Source organism: Thermobia domestica, chromosome 12 (assembly GCF_964235325.1).
Source record: "Thermobia domestica chromosome 12, izTheDome1.hap1.1, whole genome shotgun sequence".
Classification (NCBI taxonomy): Eukaryota; Metazoa; Arthropoda; class Insecta; order Zygentoma; family Lepismatidae; genus Thermobia; species Thermobia domestica.
This window is the reverse complement of record NC_137465.1, coordinates 33,663,026-33,687,003: the sequence shown is the minus strand read 5'-3', so window position 1 is coordinate 33,687,003 and position 23,978 is coordinate 33,663,026.

The window sequence follows — 23,978 nt, the reverse complement described above, 5'->3', positions numbered from 1 at the left end:
CTTTTCCAGCTTAATACCCCCCTTGGATGAAGGAGATTGTCCTGAGCGCCCCCCGTTATCTTACTGAATCCGCCCATGCACAAGGATGAACATAAGACTTGAACGAAGCAATATAACAAGAAACAGAAAAAGGCTTTATTTCTTAATATCAGCTTTGGAGAATCTATGTTATTATTTATTTTAAAAAAGTAAACTCTTGATAATTTGTAAAATTCAAGTGGGTTTCGTACAATAATAAGGAAATAGTCAAAGAGATCATGAAATCTCAAACGCCTCATAAATATTCTATCGTTCCCAGTTACCCCTTTTTGTTTCAGCTCCCAGTAGGGCCCAGAGATGGTGTGGGTCAATGCAAACTTGACCTATGACCATTCACCCACCGTGACCACTCTAACCAACGACCCACCATGACCTTCTACCTACCGTGACCCACTCTTACCCACCACCCACCATAACCTACTCCGACTCACTGTGACCCACTCCGACATACCAACATCCACCATGACCTACTCTGACCCACAAAAACCCAACGTCATCAACTCTGGCCTATGATCCACGCCCTCCTCTCAACTGACTAGAGAGTTTACCCTTGTAATAAAATAAGGCTGTGAAATTATCACTAATCGGAGTTTGAATTTCTACGGTCAATCGCTCAAGTATCGCTCAGTTACAATAGCGCTGGATCTGATCTTTACGATATAAAATGATAAAGTGTTTGTCATGGGATATATTACGAAGGATTTTAATTTATTATCATATATAATTATTTCCTTGATACTTTTCAGTGGAAAATAGGATGAAATTTGAAAGTCTCAAATTAAGGTAAAGTCGGCCAACGTAAAGAAAAAAAATACAGTCAAATTCGAAAGCTCGAAAGCTAGTAGTAAATCCTATTCCTAACAATCATCAATATTCAAAAGTGCCTGAAGTTCCTTTTTCACTTAGATATATTCATCTCAAATAAGTAAAAAGAAACAAATAATAAGAGAAGAAGAATAGAGGTCTTGAAAGTAAAACGTAGACAAATTTACCATTGTTCAGAAGATGCTGTCTACAATGCACTGAATATAGTGGATCAGTAGGTCTTAGTGGGTTGGTGGGTCAGAATGGGACATAGTGAGTCAGTGGGTCACGGTTTGTCATGGTGGGTGATGGGTCTCGCAGTGCGTCTCATCTTGTTGACTCACGACAAATTGATTCACTCACAAATCTTGACCCAGTTGACCCACTTGACTCACTATTGTAGAGCCGTTAATGTCCACGTTGAGAACTAGTGATCTAAATAAATATATTTCCTTAAGACAAAGCATAAATATAACCTGGCCTCTACTTCAGTAAGACACCAGTTGAGGCTTCTAGAGGTAATAAAAATGTTTATTAAGGTTTTCAAATTCTAAGGTTGGCCCAAATTCCATATTTCATTTTTTTAATAATAAACCTAAATACTACTGCTTCTCTATGCACGGAAAAGTTCGATCTTACGGTCCTTTTCCGCACGTCCCCGTATAATGACATATCACTTCATTTATAATCCCTACCTTTATCATCGAGCCGAATTCGATAGCATGTAGCTGTAATTCAGCTCTCTATTGTAGGCGAAACAGTGTGCTGGGGAAGACCATATACTATGAGAGTTGATCTTCCATGATATTCTATGCACCCACTAACTACACGTGAGTCCATGCTAATAGTAGGTATGAGATAGTGTCTTTCATAAGCTCGTGTTGCAATAGCAAGTAAAGTAATAGTTATACCCACTCATTACTTACTTCGTGTATCCCGATTCACTTGGAACAAAGGTACACTTAATGCTGGTTAAATAATAATAATAATAATAATAATAATAATAATAATAATAATAATAATAATAATAATAATAATAATAATAATAATAATAATATCGGTATTCTTCCATTATTGGCAGGTCTTCCGCTAACCTCTTCGTTTTCACGTACAATTTTTCTGTTTTGATATAATCCATTAATTGTAGTCTCCTTCGTCCAATCTCATTCTTTCCTGCCACCATACCTTCTAGCACGCCCCTATTGATAAAATTTCTTCTTAGCCAATGTCCCAAACAGTTTCTAAAATTGTTCTTTTCTCCCCTACCACTTCTAATACCATCTCATTTGTTTCCCGCTCAACTCAGCTAATTCTCTTCATTCTTCTCCGCACCCACATTTCGAAAGCTTCAGTCGTTTTCATCCAGTTTTCCAGTCAATTATTATTATTTGTTTATAAAAAGCAAGTCGCAATTTACGTGGGTCAGTCTGAAAGTTAGTTGCACTTCTCCGTAAATATTTTCGATAAAAGAGTATTTTGATGAAACTGTGTAGCAACATTGCAGACATCTAGCTGTATCACTGAACATAGCGGCTTTTACGAGGCAAGTGGAGGTGTTCTGATAATCAGTCGTAAACATGTCTCGATAGCTGCAAGTGGTGTTCAAATTGGAAATGCGTGCAGCGATTCGTTTCTTTGTGGCGAAAAAGGTGTATCTGCGCTGAAATTTATCGGCAGTTTATAGTGAAAATGCAATGTCACGTCAAGCTATCGGCGAAGTAGTGCAACATGTTTGAGAACGGACGTACAGATATTGACGATGTTGAGCGCGAGGGAAGACCATCAACTACCACAAATCCAGAAATCTCTGCTCGCGTGACTTCTGTGTATTTGGTCCCATAAAATACGAACTTTCAAAGGGACGATACCACTCGGATGACGAGCTGAAATCTGCAGCCCAAGAATGGTTATCTAGCATTGTACGGGATATCTTTGCGGAAGGCATAGAAAATCTTGTACCCCCGCCTCGACAAATACTTAAATAACTTAGGAACGGTTGAAAAGTAAATTATGAATGGAACTTTATGATACAAATAAAGTTATTGTAAAAATTTTTATTCTGCTTTATTTTCTTAAGCAGTGCTACCAACTTTTTGATAGACCCTCGTATTAATACAAGTACCGCATGACCTTCAACTAAACTTTGTTTATTCGTGATGAGGATAAACACATTGTACCATAACAAGTAATTGACACAACGTTTTCAGTTAACCAAAACAAACCATAGCATCCCACTGAATCATAATTCTACTGTATTGCGAGTAGTAGCTTAGGAATATCCAATTCTAGTTAACATAATATGTACATGTATATTATCACAACAAATTGTCAACATATTTCTTATCCTTGGGACAAGTGTTTCCTCTCTAATTACACTGTTTACTTCTAATTAATCTAAACATTATTACCTAATAAACTTCCATATTTATCTAATAAACTAGAAACAGCAACTTTATTTTTCTTCTTGTGACAGGTTTACGTTGTATAAAGTAATTCTCTCGTACATCTACGTACGTATTTTGTTATTGAAAATTAGAACAGGCTGAGTGTCTATAAACAAGTAAATTCACTTTGAAGGAAGTGAAATCAGAAAAATAAAAGTAACAGTGTCAAACATACGAACACAAACAAGGAACTTATACAGATGAAAGGCCAAAACAAAAATATATAAACTGACCAAAAATAAACAAAAGGTCAGAATGGTCAGAAACATCAATAGCTACAAATTGGTCAGAAACGTCGTTATGATCTGTATTCTAAGTTAGTTGACAACCAGAGTCTAAGTTGTCAGAATGGTCTACAATAAGGATGCAAATATGGAACAAAATTTTACTACCCCAAGAAGAAAGCTACTGGTCCACATCCTACAATAGAAATCATCTTATCTCCGGTATTTTAATAGTAATATTAAAAAACTCGCCCGCACCGATGAACCACTCGCCCGACTGACCCATTATTTAATCTGTATGTCTTACCTAATATTTAGAACTGAATTGAAATTGCAACTCTTCAACACGCAGTGAGGCTTACAATATGAGAAAACAATCCAGAAGCTAGTATTTCTCTTCAGCACTACCCCTTCCCACTCAACTTTGTGCTTTAAAACTCGTCATAAGTAAGTTTTTTATATTTTTCTTTAGTAAATAAATATTTTTGGTAACCGACAAAACAGTTTTAATGTTCCTGTGATGTTAGTGCACCAGAATGAGATTCTTCATTGAATATAGCTAATCAATTCTTGTGAAAATTTTATACATTGTCTCGTACGGTCCTCGACACCAGTAAAAGTCCTCTGTGATTGGCCGACCGCGTGTTCCAACTTGCACATGCCTGGTCTAGGTCCTGGTTGCCCCACCCCAGTTTTTACCTTCAAGATCTACCTCTGATCAATTCTTCAAATATTAACGTGGTATAAGCAAATATCAATCAATCTTTAAATTTTATTCTCTGTTACTATAAAATAACAAAATATTATCTTCATTTTTTAAAATTACAAAACAGTTGAGTATGCGAAACATTTATAATGCCAACTACATTCATTATCAACATTATTATTTTTTAAAAATATATATAAAAAGAACGTGCTTGTCTGTCTTATGTCTTATGTATGTCTGTCATCAGATTTTAGCATAAAACGGACTTAAGTAGACCTACCAAATTTGGACACAAATCGATCATCACCATTTCGCCCCCACAGGCATAGAAGGCATTAGTGAAGTGTAGAGACACCACAACTAGAATAAGAGAAAACAAGTTGTGTTGTATAGCATTATGGATAAATAATGTTTCTCATTTATTGTAGTTGTATTTATGTTATTCGGATGTGAAGGTTAATCATCGGATGATGATTTGAAGAGTAATTAAGAAATAAACAAAATGAGTCATTGATATGTGTATATATTTTGATTAGTTATCAAAATTAGATAGTTTTGATGAACAAATAGAGATGCGTAAGAGTTTAATATTTATTAGTACAATTACCTTCCTAATTGCTGTAATATATGGATCGAGTGGTGATTTTTTTTATATCATATGACATAAACAAGAATTTTAGGAATAATCCAAAAATGCATCAAAAGATTGCGATCTTAGCCAATAATTAGTTTTTGGATCAGGAGCCACAAAATTTTTGAACAGCCCCTAAATCGAGTATTCTTATTTTCTATGGAATAACCACATCATACTGAGTTAAGTGATAGTTTAGGTTTGGCTAAACTGTATGTAGTTCTCCAGATATAAGGCCTACAAGAATTTTTTTGATTGAAATATATTGGATCTTTTGATCCAGAAAGAGATGTTTATTTTTTGTTGAATGTACTAAACTAGAATCAATTACCCGCTTCACTGGGTTAAAATAAGAAAAATTAGTAATGTGTTCCTTTAGTCAATCAGTTTTATATTACAGAAACGCTCTCTGATATCGGCCATTTTCGATCCTTTATATATAGAGAGGAAGTTCGGGTATTATGGAATAGTCGGGTAACATGGAATACCTCATTATCTCGCCTCTGATGTGTTGCTTCCAAGCGTAGAGGAAAGAAACTATTACCTCACGTCCCCATGATGCTCTACAGTCAGTCTCCTTGTGATTGTGACATTCGTTGTGTTGGTAGACGTGAAAATCTGATTTCTTATTCATTAAAAATTTTACAGGTAAAAGTTTTACAACCTGTATTTTCCTATTGGAATGTAATAGAACAACCATTCTTTGTTTACTATGGCGTTGGATATACAGAGTGATAGTTTGATAAGCGCGATTAACCTATACACCTTTGAATGCGTTTAACAGTTCTTTCGTTTCCAAAATGGCGTGGAGGGCAAGTTGGAATACCCGCAAGAAAAGCATGGTCATCTGATTACAAAAATATCTATCGGTATTGGGCAATTAAAATACATTTACTATTACAACAATGCTAAGTGTATTTTTTGTTACAGCAAATTTTCTGATGATACAAGGGGTGAGCTTGGGTCCAGCGTTCATCATATTAAATGTGAGCTCACAATGACTGTGACGTCCTGAAGCAGACTATTATATTTGTGACTGTTGCAAGTAATCACATTCAGTTATGACTTGGCATTCAGAATTTTCATATATTGTCACTGTATTCATTGTATGTTCAACAGAAAACAAATTTCTTTTCTATATAGCATTTGTATTCCATATTACCCGACTATTTCATATTACCCTCCAAAGTGGTTTCTTTACAAATTACAAATTTTGCCCACCCCTGTAACGAAACTTCTTTATCAAGATACGCATAAATAAAGCCAAATATGTAAGTCGTATACTTGTTTTCCTTTTCATTTGAATGTTCAATTATTAACTGAGTTACAATCGAAACAAAAATGGTATTCCATAATACTCGAACTTCCTCTCTCTCTCTCTCTCATATATATATATATATATATATATATATATATATATATATATATATATATACCCTTCCTCCCAAGTTATGTGGATAAATTTGGATTTAAACGGCATCAGAAGTGTCACTGTTCATCTCAGAAAACTATGTTTTTGGCACACATCGGTCGTTTTCGATCATTTTTTATATATCTAGCGCTCCTCTAAGTTCCATCATCAAAGGAAAATGATAAAAAAATCTTCCCAGGCCCGAACCTCGTATATGTTGAAAACTTAATCGAGATCGATTGGGTGTTTGAAGAGTTATTAAGTCACAAACCTCGTCACTTTCAGTTTTGGATCAAAAAATCTAACTCATTTCAATCAAAAAATTTCTTGTACGGCTTGAAGAACTACATACAATATAGAATAGCCAAAACTAAACTATCACTCAACTTAGTATGATATGGTTATTCAGTACCAAATACGAAACTTCGATTTAGGGCCATACGGCCCCTGATTCAAAAACTAATTATTGGCCAAGATCGCAATCTTTTGATGCATTTTTAATCATTTCTAAAATTCTTGTTATTTATATAGATACAGGCCGGTAGCCAGCCCAAAAATGTAGGGGGGGGGGGCGATCCAACCATATTATAGTTCATCACCATATTATAGTTCATTTGCAAGTCTACCGTGAAAATTTTTTGGGGGCAGCAAAAATTTAAGGGGCCGTCCCCCTAGACCCGGCCTGGATACGGTCCTGTATAGATAGATAATATTTTCTCTTTATCGATAATAAATATGTTTATGTATTACACAGATGAAGTTCCTTTAATTGTTGCGTTTGAATTACTAATCTTTATCTGAAGTTTTTGCGTAAATTTGGAATACGAATCTCAAGCAGACAAGAGCGTATTTTCAATATTTTATTATTAAGAATATCTCCGCATGTTAGTAAACAACCTTACACAACATAAACAGGTTGCTTATTTTAAAATATTTTTCTATTAGTTCTCTTTTGTCGTCATAACAAGCGATGTAGAAGTAAACAGCGCCTAGATGGCGTGGAATCTATTATTTATCTTCAAATCAACGATCCACAATCTATAATTCATATTGATATTTCGTGCAGAATAATTTCCCTTCTTTATCTTAGAAATTCCTGTAATATTTCATTTAATACCTTGCTCTTTTAATTTTCTAGCATGTCTTGTTTCTTTAGAATTTTTTAACGATGAAAATTGTTTTAATAAAACGACTATATAGCATACGTGTTACTTCCAGTACGATTGACCTAAGGTCTAATTACGATACCTAAAAATCGAAACTGATGCAGGTGGCACGGTGGTTGAGCCCTTATCTTTGGTTCGTGGGGTCCTTGGGTCGATCTCCGTCTAAGTAAGCTTGTGGTAGGCAACATCGTGTCCGTAGATTTTCTAGGGGTACTGTCGTTTCCTCCCACATTTTTATTCGACTAATTCTTTCATTATCATTCACTTGCCTTAATCATCTGTTTCCCTTAGCCTCAAGGGCATAATCGTGGGACGTTAAACTGAAAGATTTCATTTCATTTCGAACCTCATACAGGGGCGTAGTTAGGGGAGGGTCAGGGGGCTCAGCTCTTCTGAAACTTTCAGTTTATATATTGGTGTGTATGCGTGAACGTACGGTGAACTCAAGCTAGACGCCTCAAAAATTGGCATGGTTTCTTTATCTTAGTATTCTGACTACTGAGCTGCCCTGATAGAGAGCGAAACTCTTGTAAGGTAACTTGGCCTTTGGCTAGCAAAACAGAAATGTAATTATTAATCTAAGAATGTGTCCTCTCCAACTGTCAACTTTCGGTCCTAAAGTATGTTGTTGGTGTCGCTAATGATTTTTCTAACAGGCTGTGGGTAATTTGCAACTGATGTTTTTGCAAAAACTCGTAATAGTTGTCTGAAATGTAACTTACTTGAAAAAATGTAACGCAATATAATGAATGTACGCAGGGAGGACCAGAGGCAGTGGCGTAACTGAGGGTCCCGCAGGGCCTGCAGTGCGGGGAGACCCGCAGGATTTGGGGCCCACAGCGAAGGAAATGTCAAGAACTATAGGCCACAAAAAGTGAGCTGAATACGGAATATCCATTTCCCTGAATACTATTTACTTTAGAATAGAAAAATATGCTTTGGGTGAAAATTCATCCATTCTAGCAACATCAGTTTTAAAAAATCACATTAACACTCGAAAGTTAAGGGAAAATAATTTTTGTCTTTTTCGGTGAATATTAATTTTAATTGTAATTTTATTATATTCCATGGATTTATTAACCATTGTCTTCTACAGGAACATAAGGTAGTGGGAAATTAATGGGTATGGTAAGGGGAGCCCAAAAATAATCCTGCCGGGCCGCCCGACATTTTTGTGTCACGATACTGATCAGAGGAGGCATACATGAGCTTTAGTCCCCCCCCCCCCCACTCTCTTTGAACTTCAAATTTGCATTGAATAAAGTGGTACACTATACCATTTTAAATGCTAGTTAAACGTTTATATACCGTTCTTTGCAAAATCTGGAATCTGCGTTTCGTTTAAGATACCTACGTTCAGTGGGCTTGCTAATCATACGATACCTTATCGTGATATACAATAATTTAAACCTTAATCTTATATACGATAATGCCCTTACGATAATAGGTCAAAATAAGATAATTTAGAACGCACACTTTTTCGCAGTTTTTGAATGTGCAAATAAATTGTAGGTGTGCATTAAATAATTATACAACACACACACTGAGGCGTTTAACAGTTATTACCGCTAAAATAAATGAATAACGATTTGAGAATTAGCAAATGGCAACTCTACATCCATTCTTTAAATTCCATTACGTTTATGAGATGGTGATAATATTGTTGTTGTTCAGATTAGTGCTAATAATGATCTAAAACAATGATGAAGACAGTGACACCGATGTGGAGTTCAAAACTGAAGATTATTAGATAAGTTTATTGTATATTATTGCTAACATTAGAAGTATTATACTTGCTTCTACAATTATCAACGAATATACGATAATTTTAAAGAGAAAAACAGATAATTTTGTTCTCTGAGGTAGGCAACTCTGGAAGACCAAGGATTGACTCTTGGTGACTGCACATGTAAACTAAAATGAGAAGTAAAATGTTTAGTTGAACGTCCAACGTTAGAGTAGTCAGTGGCATGCCATGGAGAATCGTCTCCCTAGGCCAGAGTATACGACAGTGCCCCGTATATATGAGTGAAGTCGACAGACCAGCCGCGAAGAAAATTTTCAAAAATGAACCCTGCTTTTCCTTGATTTTGAACACTTTTCATTATTTTTTCCTTTCATTATATATATGTGCACATGTACTTCCCTAACAAAAGTAACATTATAGGACCATTTCCTAAAGCAGAAAGAGGATTTAAATACGTACTAGTATTATTGGAAGTAATTTTTCTTCTCTCTTTATTTCTTTCCTTTTCTTTTCTTTTCCTCCCGAATTTTGCCTCCCCCTTACTTCGGCGCCCGGAGTCGTCGTCCCCACGGCACGGCACTGCTAGTACTAAGGATAAAGGAAACAGTTAATTAATGGAAGCGAATGACTATGAATTAATTACTGGAATTAGAACCGGGAAAAAAGAAAAGAACTCGGCGCAGTCACGGTGTTGTCTACCACGAACTCCCAAGGCCTGGGATCGAAGCAGCAAGGGCGTCGATTTCTCTGTAAATTTGGGGGGGGGGGTCATTCAGATGCAGAAGACACATATGAGGATTTTAAGACAAATTGCATTCAAATTATGCCAAATATTGTATATTCGGAAATACAATGGGAGGGCTTACATGAGCTTTGGTGGGGCTCGGGCCCCATGGCACACCGGGATCGGCACCCTTACGAAGCAGGGACCCCTCGCACAAGATGTGGGAGTACATGGTGTTTGGATCTAACAATTAACTGTAGATCTATGTTACAGACAAGGGCGCCGTTTTCTCTGTAAATTTGGGGACGCAGAAGGTATATATATATGAGGATAAGACAAATTGCATTCAAATTATGCCAAATATTGTATATTCATAAATACACTAGGGGGGCACCTGAGCTTTGGGGGACCCGGGCCCCTCGCTTCCCCCAGGATCGGCGCTTTTGGTCACAGATAGCTGCTAAAAATAGATGTCTGAATAAACCAACAATCCGCAACTTTATGTTTTGATGAGCTTTTCCATTGATATTTTTTTGTGATTCCCATTGCCCCGCGCAGCCTAGTCGCTAACGCACTCGTCTTTGGTGCGAATGGTTCCGAGTTCGATTCCCGGAGGAACACTCGGTCGATAAAGTATAAAAGCATTTTCAGGTCAGCCACCCTGAGTGAGGTTTTCCTGGGTTTTTTCTCATTCACACAAAGCAAATGCCGGGATGGTACCTAACATACAAGTCTCAGGCCGCTTTCTTCCTTCCTCAATCCTTTCTTCTTTCCATTTCGTCGGATAGTGTGATACGTAATTAGTTAACATGGCTATAGATGCCGAAAGGAAAATCTAACTCTCAACCAAGGGCGCCCATGTTGTGGTTTCCAAGGGGGGGGCAAGTATAAGCGACGTTTTAAATATAGTTTCAAATCTTACTGTAACTAATGTAAAAATTCTATTGGGTTTTCGATATTCCTAAGTACAATTTCCTCTTAGGGGGGAAAGCGCCCCACCTTGTCCCCCCTGATGGGCGCCCTTACTCAACTCCCAACTTTTTGATTCCTCTCAATTGATCATAATAAAAATGAAATTAACCTTCCAGTGTATACTTCTTTTTGTTCCCTGAGAGTCTTAAAAGAAAATAATATAGATGACGCAAGCGTTTTACTGTAGAATTTATGGACATTTTTCAATTTTTTTTTTTCAAAACTAATCAAAAGCTCGCGAAATTTTGCTAGATTTTATAAAAATTGGCCGCTACATTTTATCCCTCTTCAATCAAAAATATGATTGGTTTGCATATAACAAGAATTTTCTTCAACCTTGAGAATTAAAAAAAATGTTTTCTTACTTTAGTAGCTTTAACATTGCTTAACACTGAACTGAGGATGGTGATATTAGGTACATAGTCGAAAGCTTTTCGTAACTACGCGTAGAATTTTCCACACCGTAAACAATTTTATAAGAAGCAAACAAAAATAAAGTTTTGTATTTACAGATCTGCTACTAAATGTGAAAGCTATGTAAGGACGGTCAGGTATGGACTTTTGGGTTTCGGGTTGAAGAAAGATGAATTCTGAAAGATTACTTGTTGAGACTTAACAACAACTCAAAATGTATTATTACGCAAAGGTAGGTGGGTACCATAATCGGGTTTTAGGGTACCATGGGATTCCTAATTTCTACATTTTTAAACATTTTGAAATATATGTGTCTAAAATGTTGTAAACAACATTACAAATACCGGTTTATCGGAAACTACTACTCGGCACGCTTTATAGTTACCGAAATATGGGGAAATAAAGAGCAACACTTATAGAGGTGTAGGGTTGGAGAACATCATGGTACAATCTTAAAAAAAAAAAAACAATTATTGAGGCTTGATAACAACTCCCAGAACAGATTCACTCCAAAACAAATATATAAAGGTAACTAAGAAAGTTCTGACGCTTTTTGTGGAGGTCTGTGTTCAACCCTCACACCGTGAGTTTAATACAAATGAAGATAAGGTGAAGCTCAGTCGATGGTGTGGGTATATAAAAGTTCACTGAAGCCCAGTGGCAGTTCACTTACACCGTGAACTTACGTAAGGACAGAGTGAAAAGGGACCTCCACGGAGCGTCTTAAAGGCATGTATGCTGTACGAGTTCAAACTGGAGTCAAATTGCAGCGGGGAGGAAGATATGCCAGGCGTTCGGTGAGGGTGTTGTAACTACGCGGACAGTACAACGGTGGCTTAACAAGTTTAAGGACGGTGACGAAATACTCGAAGACGGACCACTGCCGAAAGACCAACCCGTGTACAAAATGAAGATCTTCAGGCAGCAATAGAGGGGAACAGTGGCCAGACATGTGAGGAACTGAAACTACAATTCAGTGAGAGTGGAGAAACCATTCGGCAGCACCTCCATCAACTTGGGAAGCACTACAAGTTGGGTCGATGGGTTCCGAATGATTTGACTCCGGGCCAGAAGGCAACGCGAACAGACGCCTGTGTTTCTTTGCTTTCTCGTCTGAGCAAGGAGCCATTTCTGGACAGGATATTGACATATGATGAGAAGTGGGTCCTGTACGAAGCTCCACGATGTTGAAATGAAATGAAATTTTTGAGTTTTACGTCCCACGGTTATGCCGGCTAGGCTAAAGGAGACGGTGATTATGAGAAATGAATGAAATAATGGAATGATGAAAGTGGGAGGAAACGGGAAAACCCACGCACACGGTGTTTGTCCATCACAAAGTTCACTTGGCGGGAGCAGGGTTTGAACCCGTGACTCCATGCACCAGAGGTGAACGCTCTACCACTGAGCCACCGCGGCCCCCTCCACGATGTTGTCATCATTGGTTATCATCCTATGAACCTGTTCCAAAACAGCCGAAACCACCAGTAGGTCCTTCTGTGTGTTTGGTGGATTGCTAGGGGCATCTTGTATCGGGAACTGCTACTAGCTGGTCAGAGGATCAATGCAATTGCGTACTGCTAGCAGTTGAGGCGTGTTCGCGAAAAACTCAAAACTCTGAAACCAGCACTTCTGAATCGCAAAGGGGTCCTCCTGTTACAGGACAACGCTAAGCCCCACGTGGCTAGGATGACCCGTGACATCATTCTACGCCTTGGATGATGGGGAACACTATTGCATCAGCCATACTCCCCGGACATTGCACCGTCCGATTATCACCTGTTCCATTTTTTGACAATCACCTTAGAGGACGCCAGTTCAAGTCCCCAGTAGAGGTGAAAAATGCACTTTATACCTTCTTCACTTCACGGCCCATCAAGTTCTACCGCGATGAAATCCATAGCCTTTCAGAACGATGGCAGAATGTAATCGATGCTGATGGTGACTATTTTTGACCTTTCAGGTACATCTTAGGTGACATATTGATGTTCGAAGGTGGTGGATGAAAATGCGACAGAACGTTCTTAGTTATTCTTATATCCCTAATGGGGTTTGGGCATCCGTGAGGTTTGTGCAACTTCCAATTTATAAGTCTTTCTAAATTTTGTCTTAATAAAGTTCTGAAGAACGTTGCAGACATGCGTCCAACAAAAACTAAAACTCGTATTTCTAACGGCTATCAAGATATTATAGAATAAAGATAGCACAATATAGTTATGGGGTTTTAGAGCTAGATGGTAAAATTTCAAAAACCGGTCATTTGAAGGTTAATAAGAACTCCAGAAGCAATTTCATTTTAAAGTGATTAAGTATGTGGATCGAGTTTAAGAATATCATGAGGTCTGTCAGGATTAAATTTTAAAAGCTTTTTTGAAAATATATCTTTACATTTTTTAACCCTTAAGTACTTGCGCGGGGTGTTCACAGACTCCTAAACAGGTAACTTTTTGTGCTAGCCAGAAGTCCTGATGAAACAATATTTAAAAATATCTCAAAACGAGTACAAAAAATCTAGTTGAAGCAAATACTTTTAAAAATATGTCTAGAGTTATGCTAACTTGTCTTAATTATTACAAAAAATATGTATTTTTATTTATCAATTTGGGGTTCTACTGGATCCCCGCGTAAGTACTGGTGTCACAAGAAAGGGCGCGAGTACTTACGGGTTAAGAAGTGTTGGAAATAAGTGTTTACCAAAATCTTCATTCAGTCGGTACGCGTAACGACTAGAGAGACATCACGAAATAAAAGTGTATCAGATGCTACGATTTCGAAAACAATTATTGATGCCCAAGGACGATTAAATATGATGATACCCCTGTGGGTTAAGTGAGTACTTCAGTACAATTGTTATCGAAGTACTAGTTCAGTTTTAAGATTTCTTCGAGTAGTTTAAAGAGTACATTGAGTCTTGTATCTCTAGATCTGAAAGACCCGCTTTCACTGATGATACCGCATTGACAGAGAAAGTTGAGATAATAATAATGGATCATAACCACTGAAAGTGTTATGTATGCAATAAGTATGGGTTATTGGTCTGCCTGAAATAACATTCATAACCAGTTGCATCTTCAAACAGTGTCAGTACGGTAGTTACCACGAATGCTCACACCTTTCAGAAAGAGAAATCGCGAGGACGCTTCAAGAGAAATTCTGCATCGCTGTGAGGTGGGTGAAGAGGACTTTTTCGGCAGGCTAGTAACAATGAATGAAAGTTGCATAAAAAATACAAAAAAAATCGCAATATAGAAATAAGTGCATTGAATTAAGTTACCCGACACTGGGAGATAGACATGACTTCTGGAAGTCCGAAGTCCTGTCATCTCTGAATACAGGGTATGTTAAACTCTACTAATAAAGGGAATCTAGGAAGTCCTATTTCCTTTAGAGAAGTAATAGCACTTATAAATAGAAAATTTACTTGTTAATTTCTGTAGCAGTTATTTTTCTTATTCTTTTATTTTATTTACATTAATATTTTGTATATTGTTATTTTATAATTTAATATGTTTATGTATTTTTATATATTCTTTAATATATTGGATACATCCAATATATTAATTTTCTTCTTTAAATAAATTAATAAATCTTCATGACCCAGAAACAAAGAAAATGAGTAAGCAATGGACGCCCCTGCTGCCCGCCCCCAAAATGACACGAGTTCATAAATCTGCCGCCAATGTGATGCTTTCCGTTTTCTGGGACTGTGAAGGGATCACCATGACAGATTACCTATCACTGGGACAAACTATTGCTAATACCTGTTATTGTCATCTCCTGACTAACAAGGCAAGTACTTCGAGTGGTACGCGGGGATCTTCATGTGTTATGTATCGTTGGAAAGGTCACATCGAGTACATTTTACATGCGAACTATTTCGCTTGAATGGGGCTTGTAGGGGGCATGGCAACCATTTGAAGATCAGAAAAACGCACGTTCCGAAACACCAGAAAACGTGGACAAAATAAGAAGCTATGACGTAATTGTTTTGAGTCGTGGTATATATAGGTTTAAAAGGTAGCTGAATGCGAATCTAACATCAAATGTTTACAAATCAAAATGGCGGATCCAACATGGCGTACACAAATTACAAACAACAAGGTATGGATCTGAAATTACGTATATAGAGATATTCGATGTTGCTATGTATGAATGGGATACCAAATATGTACAAATCTAAATGATGGATCCAAGATGGCGGACAAAGTGCAAAACACGGAACTGAAAGTGGGTAGATAAAGATTATCGTGGTCGCTGAGAACGAATTAAAAATGCAAAATGCAATTTGACGGATCCAATGTGGCGGACAAAGACTGGAAAAAATATGAGCAGAACGGACATATGTGATTCTTACACATGTAGTAGAAAAATACGTATAGTACATAACGGGGCAAGTAGGGGCAGGTGATGTTTTACAATAAACAGGGAGCATGTTTTGCTATACAATCATGCCAAACTTGATGCACGGAATGCAGGGGAGCTTTTGTAGCACACACGAAAGTTCTATGACGAACAAATCGCAATCGTAGACAATAATTATTTTACTACTAACTTCCTTCCCCGCTCCCGAAGAGATGCGCAAGGATCGGCATGTATTATATATCGTTGAAAAGCTCGCACCGAGTACACTTTACATCTGTAACATCTCGCATGAGTAGAACCAGTAGAGCACCTTGCTATTATCTGAAGAAACCATCTGAAGATCCGAACAATGACAGTGAAAAGTGCGCGTTGAGCTTAAAACATCGTTATACTTCCAAAACTGTCTTTCCGGTTTCACATTAGGCCGTGTACAGTTTTGAGCTATATGTATGAAAAATGACCACTGTCGTGAGTAGGGATGATTCCGACACCGAGACTAGTCTCAATTTCGTCTAGGTCTCGTCTCTAATTCGATACCAAGATGTACTTTTCCAAATCAAGACGAGATCAAGACGGAACCCAGGCTCGTCTCGATACACATGTCCATTCTGGGCTTTTGCAATTTTTGTCCACCACATTATATTCGTCATAGTACATTTTGCACTTTTAACATTGGATTCGTACTCCGCGACCATCGCTTTCAGTTCCATAGCGGTGTTTGGCATTTTGTCCCCCTTTTTCTGACCTTCAAATGGTCGCCACGCCCCTACAGGCTCCATTCAAGCGAGATATTTTACATGCGATGTGTACTCGGTGTGACCTTGTCAACGACATGTAACACATTCAGATCCCCGCGTACCACGTGAAGTACTTCTCTTGTAAGTTACGAGAGGAACTGAAGAAGAAACGTCGTGGATTAGTCACAAAAGGGGTACTGCTGATGCAGACAATACACCAGCTCATCCCGCTCACGCATCAATGACGAAGGCAGTGGAACTAGGATATGAAATATTGCCCACCCCAATACTTAACGGACCTAGTACGAAGTGACTTCTTTCTCTTCCCATAAATGAACCATTAACTCAGAGGACGCCATTTTTAACAGTAAGAATAACTTCATTTCTGAGGTTGAACTGTAGTTCAAAGTCAAACCGCAGACTTTTATAAAATAGGCTTGCGGAAAATAAAGAACCGCTGGCAAAAATATGTGCTAGGCACGGTGATTACTACCATTGTGTCAGAGCTTTCCAGAGTGGATTTCTTCTAGGTGATTGCATGAACGTTTTGATACCCCCTCGCACATGTTGACATGTTGCAACTCGAAAATGTAACCTTCCAATTGCTATGTGAAAATTCCTCTACCTCTGTTTGTATATGTGACTAATGGTCCTAGTGGTAAAAAAAATGAAGTGTTTGCACCAAAGAAACCAATGTTAAAGAAAGAAAAAAAAATATAAAGTTTTCGAATTCCATTCTAAAGGCTAAGAGTTGATGTGTGCAATGGAGGGAAACGAGACTCTCGGCCTGATTCAACGAGCATTGTTTAAAGTCCAAAGGTTCATTTGAGTCTACAGGACTAAGAGGCATGGATTGTATTGGAAAGCGATTTTCAAAATCGGAAATCAATCGCCAAGAAAGCATAGAGAGAAAGGCAAACTGAGAGGGACAAAAGAGAAAGAGAAGCAAGATAGGGATAAAGAAAAAAAGAAGTACGCATACGTTTGTATATCGAGCGATGTCACAAATTAAGTTCATTGGGTGTAGAGTTTTGTGTAAATGAGGTGTCAAAATAATTTCTTAATCTCAACTTTTAATCCAGTTTAAATTCTACGTGCTGTGTTCACATTTATAAAAGTCACTAACTTGTACTGTTTCGTTGCCAAACGATCATCGCACGTTCTTTCTTTGTACTCTTAGTCCAGAGTTCGTATCTGTGGAAATACTTGGCTTGGAAAACAAACACGAGTAGTGGTCCGATTCCGAAAATTCTGAATTAAGGCAATTGGTGCATTCCATACGTACCTTGCAATTGGTATTGGTTATCGAGAACTGCCATGTAATACTTCTTTGCTACTATCCAATAAGAACCATGTACTTCGTTTGTGGCGCTCACTATAAGGTTAAGAGTATGTGAGTGTGTTAACTTTTGAAAATAAGCTCATTCTTTGAGATTTTTCTAGGAATTAGGAAGTAGATTTCAGGGCCTTTGGCATCTATGGTCATGTTAGCCCCTCACGTATGAGGGATGAGATTCCTTGTCGATCACACTATTCGAGGCTAGCCGCTACGTTATGTGGGACCGCTCAAGCTTTTTCTAAAACTCGAGTGAACAAGAGTGGGTTTCGCTTCACATCGTGAACTACGGTACTTCCAGGCTGTAGGGACTCAATGTTAACATTAAATGTTACTTCCACTTGCAGTAGAGAGAGATATGTATGAAGGTGGTACTTGTTCTTGGAATGCTCAGTATACATCAGAAACCGAAACCGGGACACGGGTTTTCTTTCACTTTTTTATTATAAAATACGTAATACAGTTTATATAAAATATGCAAAATTAGTAATTCTCTAATAGTTCTTTCCTCTCTAATTTTGATCTCCTGCCCATAGCAGGGCCGCGGTGGCTCAGTAGTAGAGCGTTCACCTCTGGTGCTAGGGGTCTCGGGTTCAAACCCTGCTCCCGCCAAGTGAACTTTGTGGTGGACAAACACCGTGTGCGTGGGTTTTCTCGGGGTTCTCCCGTTTCCTCCCACTTTCTTCATTCCATCATTTCATTCATCACTCATCATCACCGTCTCCTTTAGCCTAACCGGCATAACCGTGGGACGTAAAACTCAAAAATTTCATTTCATTTTTCCTGCCCATAGCAGCTCGGAGATCGATAAAGAATCTCTTGCCCGATGCAGCTTAGAGAACGATAAGGAATCTCGTGCTCGTTGCAGCCCGGAGATCGAAAAGGAATATCATGCCCGTTGCAGCTCGGAGATCGATAAGGTATCTCTTGTCCGATTCAGCTCGGTGATCGATAAGGTATCTTGCCCGATGCAGCTCGGTGCTCGATAAGGAATATCATCCCCGTTACAGCTGAGAGTTCGGGATAGTATCTTCTGCCCGTTGAAGCTCGGAGGTGAGTAAGGAACTTCTTCCTGTTGCAGCTCAGAGGAAAGGTTAGAGGAGTCTCTTGCACCGAATGCATCTTGGAAATATAAGTGGAATATGATCAGCTAAGAACTGATTACTTCTGCCTCGAAGTGTCCGGTTTTATAGCCCGTTTTTGGAGGTGGAGACTGTAGAGGGGTTGAAGGGGTCCTCTTCGTATCTCTTCGTGTCCCCTTCGTGTTCCATCGGTGTGACAGTATCCGTCGGCTGTTTGCAGGTGCGCGTGCCGAACCACGTGGTTTTATTTACTAACGCAGGGTGCTTCCAATCAACGGCGCCGACTTTCGAAAATTTATGTGGGTGCATTGCATATCAATGGCGAGACATGTTATATATTTGCAGGGAAGTCTCAATATTTTTGATTGATTTCCTTTTAGTTAAAATGTTTTATGAACACTGTCATAAAGGGCTATGCTTGATTCTATTCACAATTAATTTTATTTTTTTATTGCGGAAACTGGTTTTGACTACACCAGAAACAAAGAAGAGGAAGTGTGTTGCTTAGTTGCATTTGCACAAACAATTTGAAACAATTATGTTTTAAAGGTTAGAAATGTTAACTTTCATCTCAATGTTTTAATTGCTTAATATTTTTTGATAATGGCAACCGAGAAATATTTTTTTTTATTTTGTTTCTATCAAACTAAAATTTTTGTGGGTGCGGCGTGCCCACAAGATTACTTGTGTGGGTGTTGGAGCCCCGAAGCTTCCATGTAGTCGGCGCGTATGCTTCCACTATGAGAGGATATAGCAATATACTTTTTAAAAATTGTTTCTCACTACCAGTTATTATTAACCGGAAGATATAGTAGATATATCCCACTTCCGGCTTCAACAGAGAGATAAAGTTTAAAATGGAATCTACTCTCGATATCCTGAATCCACACCAAACAACATTCTACGTTACCCATTACCAATTTTTGTCCTTTGCCATTATCATATTTTGATCATTGTTTCCTCCGTATTTTGAAATATATGAACATACTCGTCGTGATACTCAAAAAACAAGTAATTTTTATTTCATGGAACAGGGATAATGAATCAAGTATTACTACCATTACCAATAACATTTTTCTTGGAGTTTAACGTCCCACGTTATTCACTGAGACTAAGTGAGACGGGTGATGTTGAGATGATGTGGAATGGTGGAAATAGATGAAAACAAGAGAAACTCGAGAAAACCAACAAATACGATGTTTGTCCACCACAAAGCTGACTTGGAGAGAGCTGGGATCCAGAGCACATCTATCATGTATGTTAGAGTAGAAAGAATAATTCTGTCATAAAATAATGATAATATAGTTTGTTTTTCTTGTAGTTAAAATATCTTACTGTTAGTAATGAATTATGATAATAAATTAATACATTGCATTTTGCGAAAAATATTTTATTCGGACCGCATTTCTATGATTTTATGCGCACATTTCAATGTGATACCGCTTGAATAATGCTTGTGCATATAATGAACATTCTGAGATAAAATAAGATGTAATTACCTTAATCAATTTACAGTATTTATTTTTACTACGAATTAATGCAAGTAAAACTTATAATGCATAGAAAAAATCCTGCACACACGTTAATTTAATTTTTTCAATAGTCATGGAGGGTTTTCTCTACACACCGCTGCTTGTCTGATCAACTTTCCACAGAGACTTTAGCGTAAGAAAACTAAGCATATCAGTGTCATTTCGATGTAAGGCAAATGTTGCAGTTCCTATAAACTTTTGACACAATCTTGATGTCTTTAGCCTGCACTTTCCTTTCAATTCAATGTCTTATTTCTCTTCTTCCTCCACCTCCTCTTCTCCTTTCAGACTTTACATATAATTTTCAGTTAAAGCATGTACAGTTTATCCACTGTGTCTGCTTCGTTCTTCCCATCACAGTCTGTTTTACTAAAAATATATATCTCAGCTCTCATAGATAGTTTCGGAATGGAAAGTTTCTAAATGCTGCACTCCGAAGCTTGAAATTTTCGTAACGTTTTCTAGTTGATTAAGTAACCACTCGTTATAAAATCTATTTACATTAATACTTCAACCATAGTGCATAGGGATGTTTTTCGATATGTCCTTTGGTTCAGAAAGCTACTACACGTCTACACTGTTTTGCCAACAGATAGTACTGCCTGCTTTCAAAGTAACTGTTCTGGTGGTTACAAATATAACCAGAATGCGTTTGAGGGAATGAAGATGTTAATCTTTACATTCTCATACCCTCAAACGCATTCTGGTTACATTTGTAACCACCAAAACAGTTACTTTGAAAGCAGGCAGTACTATCTATTGGCAAAACAGTGTAGACGTGTAGTGGTTATTTTCTGAACCAAAGGACATATTGAAAAACATTCTTATGCAGTATGGTTGAATTATTAATGAAAATAGATTTTATAATGAACTTTAAAGGCAGTGGTTACTTAATCGACCACAAAACGTTAAAGGGTAATGTGGAAAGTAACCCTGTGCATTATGCAATCCATACCTTTCGGCGCACTAGACCCAAAAGGTTTGAATAAAAAGTTTTGCGCGTTAAAGAGTTAACAGGCTTATTTTGATTTCCTTTGTCCGCGCAAAACAGATTCCATTTAATGAAGGAAATTTAACACGATGTTCGCCAGTAAATTCATTGGACGTGAAATATTTCCATTCAACGCAAGTTTCTGTTTAATGAAGTGTCCGTTGAAGACAGGTTTTACTATATATAAACTATATATAGGCTATTTCTTACCATGTTGTGGTTTACAAAATAAGTATCAAAATCGGAAGTGGTAAGGTTTTTTCTACTTATTGTTACAGAGAAATCAAAAAAGGAGATTTAATCTCTTCTTTGGGAACTGAATTCATATTAGAAGATAAATTCTCGCTGTTACCGATTTTGATAAGGTACTATGAACAGACGGAGGGACTGAAGAGCATAGTGCTTTTATAAAACCTCCTATATTCTAACATACTACGGTTTGAGAGTTTAATAACATTATTAATCAGAAAAAAGAAGAAGAACAATATTTAGTGGATTCCCTATGTAGTCTGCAAAACTGAGAATGGAAAACCATTTTGTATGGTTTGAACATAATACATTTATATAAACTGTACTTAGATACCTTAAGATGGCTGCAAAAAGGGAGGAAAACCGTTCTCCACGGAGTTCCCAATTAGAATCTAAGTTACCTCGGAGATCGTACCGAGGCGGCAAATAACAGCAATTTCTTTGGCCAAATACACTTCCTGTGAAACCTCGTGAGATTTAATCATAAAATACCCTCTAACAAAGCCCATTGATTAATAAATAAAATCCGTCTAGACCACCGAACGGGGAATGTCTTATTTCGTAAAATCCATAACCACTGAAAACGTAAAGGATATGTGTTTGGTGCAGATTAAATTTACCTCTGAATTACACACCAGCTCATCCACTATTGTTAGTCTTAAACCCACACACACCGATATTTGATTGTAAAACGTTTTATCTCAGTTCTGAGGTAGAGAAATAAAACTACCAATCCACGCTGTAATTTAATGCTAGGTAAAATACGTACAATTCAAACTTGGTTGCTATTTTTGCTTTGTATTGACTATGCTCGGATTTTTCTTTTATATACGAGGAAAGCTTATCATATCATATTCTTTTGTAAAATAGCACCTTTTAATTTTGCTTTGCGTATTAGAAAGTAATATTATAGCCATTTTTTAAATAATCCTGACTTTTTTAAAAGTAACTATGCCCTAAATAGCTAACGACTTAGCCACAGTAGCATAACACTTTCCATAAGAAGAACGAAGTCAAGCAGTACCTGGTCGGGACAGAGGGATGGCGACGTCCACTTAACGTCGTGAGGACAACTGGGAAAGTTCTTGCCAGAAAGAATTAGCGAACTTTAGTCTCGACAACCAGCATTAGCGGTGAGGAGAACCAATGTGCTGACCACACATCACTTTAAAATCATAAAATTCCACAAGACGGCTGGTAGGCCTTGGGCTCCTAAAAGCTTTTATGCTTGGAGTTTAGTTTTAACTTTTAACTATATCCTAAAGCCACATTTGCTTACGCATTGATTCGTTTGAATATTCAGTATAAAGTCAGATCCTAGTCAATTCATTCGAGCATATTTAAGTGAAACCTACCAAACCGGAAGAGCATGGATGATCTGAAGAGTATCTTTCCTCTGTGACTCGAAGAGATACCGCAATTACTTGTATAGCGCGATATTTAATATCATACTAAGTGTACACATTCATCGTTGCCAGGTCTTAACTCAGAACCTTGATAAAAAGGCTAAGCATCCTTTATATCCAATCGTAATTCAGAACCTAGATTTAAAAGAAAAAGAGAAAGAGGAAGAGAAATGACCTTAAACAATTTCTACACACCTATATCATTACCTGGATATTTATCCTTTGTTGTTATGTAACCCTGTAAAGCATAGAGGTAATGTAGGTTATGTGATGTAAGGAGTCAATAGAAATGACCCAAGTACGTAGAAACGATCATAACGTTTCACCTTCCCGTTCAGCTTGATACATAGATCTGTGCACCAAATTTGGTGGCTCTGAGTATCATGCTAAAAGTTGATAACAGAGAGCTAGATAAACATACTTTTATTTTATTATTACTAAAGATTTCATATATTTTTTAAATTGGTAATAGGTTTACTACTTTAGATCTTTTAAAAAAGAAAATAATAGAATAAAATGACGTGTTGCTACATATAACAATGTTACCTAACTTTTCAACCCGGTTCGACGTACACGCGTACGGAGCCTCATAGTGCTTCTAGAGGCGTTTCGTGTAGTAGTAACGAAATTATGCTTATTATGTCATTTGTTATTTTTTCACATGAACGAAAATCATGTAATTCAAGAGAAGAGTGCACTGCGCCGTAATCTGTTGGTTTTCCAAAATATTCCACTCAAAGTAGGACTAAACTAACAAGAACACAAGATAGAAGGAATACGTTGTAAGCACCGTATCTAAGGCCATTATTATTGCAGTAAATGCATTATTTATACATTTTTGAGTAGCGTGATGTTTCGCTTAAAAGTTCTAAAAATTTCATTCTAATTGAGCAAGTGGTTTTTAAGCTATGTTCAATTTTGCGACATTATGCAAGAATTCCTGCTTTGGTCATTTAAAATTACCGCCTCTCGTACTGGCTGCTGGGTATTTAACTCCGAGC